This window comes from Pseudorasbora parva, chromosome 20, assembly GCF_024679245.1.
Source record: "Pseudorasbora parva isolate DD20220531a chromosome 20, ASM2467924v1, whole genome shotgun sequence".
Lineage (NCBI taxonomy): Eukaryota > Metazoa > Chordata > Actinopteri > Cypriniformes > Gobionidae > Pseudorasbora > Pseudorasbora parva.
The window spans coordinates 968,923-975,000 of NC_090191.1; positions in this window are offsets into that span (position 1 = coordinate 968,923).

Genomic DNA, 6,078 nt, shown 5'->3' on the forward strand with positions numbered 1-6,078 from the left:
ATAACGTAATAAGTTACTGTAATATATTACTTTTGTAACGAGTTGCTCCCAACACTGACAATTATACTGCAAAAAAGGCAGGTCATTTTTACGCAGGTGATGGGAGAAAAACTCGGCCATTCTGGATTTGAATCCCAGATTAACCCCTGTAAATGATGAGAATACCTTACGACCCCATGAGAAACAGTTACCGTCTGAACAGGGCTAATGACAACATGTACAATGACTGAACACTATATAACTTACCTCAGGTAATGCATGACCAAGAGCCAAAGCCACGCTCAGCAGAAGAAAAGCACATAAATACATCCTCACTGCAAATCATAATGACCACATTTGATTAATAAATCTCATATTACCCTACAAGCATTTGTATATATATTAGAAGACCATTAACTCAGGAACTAAAGGAGCGATACACACCAGTTTCCAGTCACTGAAGAGGCTTTGTGAGTTCAGATGTGGAGTGATAGTCCTTTATTAGTTTAATTCGCCCTGCAGCACTGCCTTAAACCCGCCCTGAAACTGGCTAGATTGGAAAATGAACCTAACAGAAGTGCCTGATTGATTGCTCATTTGGTCTTTTTGTAAAGGTTTCCGCATTGATATGTTCTATTTTGATATTTTAGCTGTTAAATCAGTGTAAAGCCCATTTGGCAGACGCTTTTATCCAAAGTAACTTACATGTGTCGTGCTCATAATATAATATATTTCTGCCTCATACTGTGATCAGATTGCACTCGCTGGTGTGTGAAAGTGAGTTTTGAGCTGAGAAAATGGTTTAAACTCAAAGTTCTGTCATATAACTCTAGACTCTTTGCCTCTTTTCACTGCATTATTAGATGGTTTGCCTTTTAATTCTGAAATAAGGAACAATACACAAGTTTTAAGAGCAAGCCTCATTCACAGAATGTCTTTGTGTTCAGAGAACAATTTTAATGAAACATCTTGAGGTCTTTCGATCCTACGTCCTTAGTCATGTGCAAAACCTTCAGAAATAATGTTTTCATAACATACTCAAAATGATAGAATGGTATGTTCGTCTAATGAACCCTATGAACTCTTTCCTCATTCTCTGCGTTCCTGCTGGAGATTTGCATATTGTGTTCATTCAAGGCCAAGAAGCCTCGGAGCAGTTCTGGTAAAGCTATTGTTACCTGTGTGTTGACTTTAATCAAGGGTGTGTATTAATTTGCATAACTTTTAGAAGCGATGTTGTCAAATAGAAACATGTCTTTATGTACAGAGGGGGTGTCCTCATCATTTATGGCGTCTGCAGTATCTCTGATCAAGATGCTAAGCGGTGGCTAACAGCAGAAGTGGCCGTACAGTCTCTGCATCATGTTCCTGTATAACACCTGAGCTCATTTAGCATGTGGAGTGCTGTGATATATATATCCCAATATCCTGAAGGTGTCATAGCCAAATGAAGTGGAATTGCTTTCATCAGATGTGTGTGGCATAAAGTATTAAACAATGTGTATTGTCATGATTATTTTGTGTGTGCTGTTTGTCATCAGTTTGCAAACTCTATGTGGGAAAACCTGTACAATGTGGTTTTCAGAGATGTTTTTCATTCCCTTGCCAGGACAGATGAAAGATAAGACAGTGGAAAGAATTCAGACCTGTTGAGCAACATCATGTGAGGTTATATCAGGTAAGGCCTTCGAGTCTCTCTCTCTCTCTCTCTCTCTCTCTCTCTCTCTCTCTCTCTCTCTCTCTCTCTCTCTCTCTCTCTCTCTCTCTCTCTCTCTCTCTCTCATATATATATATAAATAATCGCCACTAGATGGTGGGCCAGAATATAGTCAAGGGATAATTTAAGAAATATATTGATGAGAAAAAAAACAAAAAATACGAGGATTGTTTTGAAAACGCCAACCGGAATGATTCTCTCGATCACAGGGCTCGTAAAAACTTCTTTATCTAACAAACACAATCATTTATTTCTCATTAACCAGCGATTGATTGGAATATTATTTTTGTATTACTATGCCAATCCGGTCAGTGGATATAAGCAAAAACCACACACACACACACACACACACACACACACACACACACACACACACACACACACACACACACACAGATCAAGAAAAGAATATTATTTCAATATTTGAGATTCACTGGCCTGCCGACAGACTCACGGTTCTGTAGAGCCCGTCTGGAAAACACACAGCCCCGGGACTACTATTAAGGCCAGAACACACCAAGACCAGTTTTTGTGCGTCGGACAACTACGTTTCCTCGGTGTATTCCACACGGTTCCACACCATCGGCTGCCGTTGGACCTCGTCGGCTGATTTTCAGTGTTGAATCGCCGTCGCCGCATGTCGGTCAGTTGGGACATATGATCGTTCTGATTTGCTGTTCAGCTAGCGAAGCAGTGCAAGACAAAAAAAATGGAAATGACGAAGCAAGTAAACGACAGAGTCAAGAGGGAACACAGAACGCCTGTGTATGGCCGGCTTTGTATGACATAACATTTTTCCGTAATGTCAACCGTGTGGCGAAAGCTGAACTGTGGCGTGAGATCGCAATAAACTTGTCATATCAGGTAAGATTTCCTTTTTTGCAATAGGTTTTTTTTTCTTCAGTAGTCCATATAAAAAGAAAACTGCATGTGTTAGGTTGCTGTGTGTGTAACAAAATAAGTTGGTTTATGAGAGCAGGCAGTGCATAAAAAAAATTCTATTATAATCGTTTGGACACATCATTACTTGGGTCACTTTGCAACTGTATGAAGAGTTTTGCAAAAGTGACCTAAAAATATTGAGAAATGTGTTCTAGCGTCTGTAAAAAAAAAAGAAAGAAAAAAAGTGCTGTCATCTAGAATACATCCAGCTAACAGTAGAACTAAAATTAACATTACAAATAGCAATGAAATCATCACTGACAGTTCCCCTGAACACTGCAGGAGGAGTTCACATGCAGGTGTTCTTCCGGCGGCGCGTGGGAAATGTCTTCATCCCAGGTACAGTCAGTGGCTTATGCTTCCTGATCTCATACAGAGCAGACGTGTTTTCCCACTGCTCCCGCTTCGCTCTAGCGTGTGCTCTTGTTCTTGTCTTGTTGAACTTTTTTTCTCTGATCCCCTGCTTGCTGGACTCCTGAAAATACTGAAAATAGAATTGATTAACTGGTCACTCAGCGCAATTGACAAGATTTTCCCACAAAGGAAGGGTGCTCCGGGAGAACCCATCTGCCCGGACGGGACCTTAAATTCACCCAGCCGCTGTCTGTGGAAATTATAGGGTGGTTCGGGGTTGTGCGTGACCGACTGAAGGTATTAGATCAGAGAGTGACACAGACCGATGAACTGAACCATTACATCTCAGCTCGGACTGTGGAGACACAGAAAAGAGTGGACACCATCGTAGGACAGACTGGTGAACTTCTTCGGATTGTGTCCGGTCTGGGTAAGACAGCTGCCAGCATGAAATTGGACGAAATGTCCAAGTCACTCCACGAACCGGACGTGCGCCAGGAACGCTGAGGATCAGTGACTGATTGATTGATTCTCCCTTTCTCTCGGTTGGGAGGTCAGCTTGACAGCTGGGTCTGCTATCGTTCCCCCTGCACTGCCTTATCTCCCTTCAAGGGCAAGCCACAGAACTGAACTGTAAACATCTTAAGTTATGGCTAACATTCTCACAATACAAACTCAGACTCTTACTCGCACCATACACACCCACCCCGATCCCATCCCCCTCTCCATCCGTCTGCCTCTTCCCTCCCTTACCCAATCCAAACAAAAAATCCCATCACGTGACCACGTGTGCTGTGCTGTGTTATGTTGTGTTTCTTGTATGTACGTATGCTATGCTTTGAAAAATCTGCATTTTTTTCTTCGGCGAGCGTGTGGCAGCGCCGTAATTAGCTGCAGCCCGGAGGCTTACTCCAAGCGATATTTCGTTGCTGTGTACTTGTACATTTGTAATGACAATAAACTTATATTCTATTCCATTCCATGCTTCAGCATGTCATATGAATATCATTTCATGGGTTTTATTTTTTTCAAACGCCAAATAATCACGATGCTCACGTTTACAAGCCAGCGTCATTATAGTAGTCTATTGGTTAGCGTTTTCCAGAATCTATATGATACTTCAGTTCAGTGTTTGAGTGGTCGGTAATCACCGTAACAAGCAGGACAGCATCGGTCGGGCACGCCTCCTTCAGCTCACGCCGACGAGCAAACGCTGGTCACATGTTGATCCTCGTCCTGCCTTTAATCACAGCACTCTCTCGTTTCCTCTTATTGCTTTCCTCCAACAAAACCTTTTCTTTCTTATGTGTCTGTGCTGCTTCAGACATGACTATATTATCCGACGAACAAAGTTGGGCTCCACGTCTGAATGTAAGGAAGTGTGTGTGTTGGTGGAAGTGACGTATATGCCGTAAAGCAGTCGAATTTTGTAGTTCTTTTTGTTCTCGGGTTACTACCCGAAACCCGAAGTTTAAAAGTACGATTAAAAACGATACAGACCCCATCAGGCTATGGCAGACGTGTCATTCAACCTATTGTAAGTTGATGTATCATCACAAGAGTCTTAAAAAATATATTATGAAGGTTGAAAAGTTACCTAGTGCTGCTTTGAATCATCAAAATAAGTTAAGAAATGTTTCTTAGAAACTTTTTTAATAAGTTATATAAGATGTAACTCATTTTTTAAAGTCAGTTTAAAATAATCTAAGTTGAAATAACTTAAACATCCAAGTCGATTGTCCTGCAAAAGTTCAACATTTGCCTGTTTTTTTGTTTTACGGTGTGGCTAACTGGGAGAAAAATAACTGTGAGTGTAAGCTAAATATCCTATGTTTGGTCTTGTCTGAATAAACGTTAAAAACCGCTCGTTGGACAAATGTAAAGTACTGCTGGGTGATACGTCTAATGCTTACGCACACTAACGGTAACGTACAGTAATTCGGGATGCAATGACTGTAACTCCCTCTCCAGTCAACAGAATCGGACACAAGGCGTTCTTCTCTACGGGCATTTATTAGTCAAATTATGTCATCCTCGATGCCATCAAACATGCCGTGAGAACTAAATGAAACATAAAGTCACATAAGTTACAGAGATAATAATATTCTCACAGAGAATAGCACATTATTAAACAAACAATACAACTCCAGATAGACTGTTAATAAACCGTCACACAGTTATACCTTACATTGATAATTACACATCAAATAACTATGCATACCTCGTTGGTCGCGTTAACTCCAGGGAGTGAAAAACAGGTAATAAAGGCACTTCTCTTCCGTGTGTCTCTTGGTGAACTTACAAATGTAATAATGACATTACCAAAGCTTTGCAAGCCGCAGTTAGCTCCGTATGCGCTAGCTGGTGCAACATCAATAATCGTCTGAACCAACCAAAACACAGAAAAATAGTTCCGCTATACAAGCCTACAAAAACAAGTCAGCTTGAACACATAATTTAAAATAAAAGAAATACAGATAAATATAAATATATTATGATATATTTAAATGTGGTAAATTATTAAATTAAACCTTTTCTTTTATGGAACTTAAATTAGGCAACTGTTTCTGCTGGCAGCTACAATGACTCCAGCGCATGCGGAAGGTGAGCAATAGAAGGGAACGTTTCTCTTTTCTGTTTATATCAGCGACCTGAGTTGAATGTTCACCTTTTCTTACGGACGAGTGTGACGGTACATTAGTCATTTTAATAAAAGTGGGAAAAACCCTGCAGATTGTCTCTCGTTCATCTTTTCATCCGGTACCTTTTCTCTCTGGCCAACGGAACATTTCAACTTTGCGTCTTGTTGGAAATTTGAAATTCTTCTGGAATTGTTTCCTTCATGTGAAAACGTTGTCCCTCATCCACCTTGACTTTTTTGTTGTCGTTTTTATCATTTTTTTTGTTGTTTATTGTTTTATTGGGAAACCACTCTTCAGATGTAGGCCTATGTGAAAAGATTTTTAATAAAAACAACCCTGAGGGAAGTGTTTAACCTCACAAGTTTCACATTTTAAAAATCATATCGGTTTTACTGTTTCAGAATACATTTAATTTTTCTGATAACATTTTACAATGCCTGAATA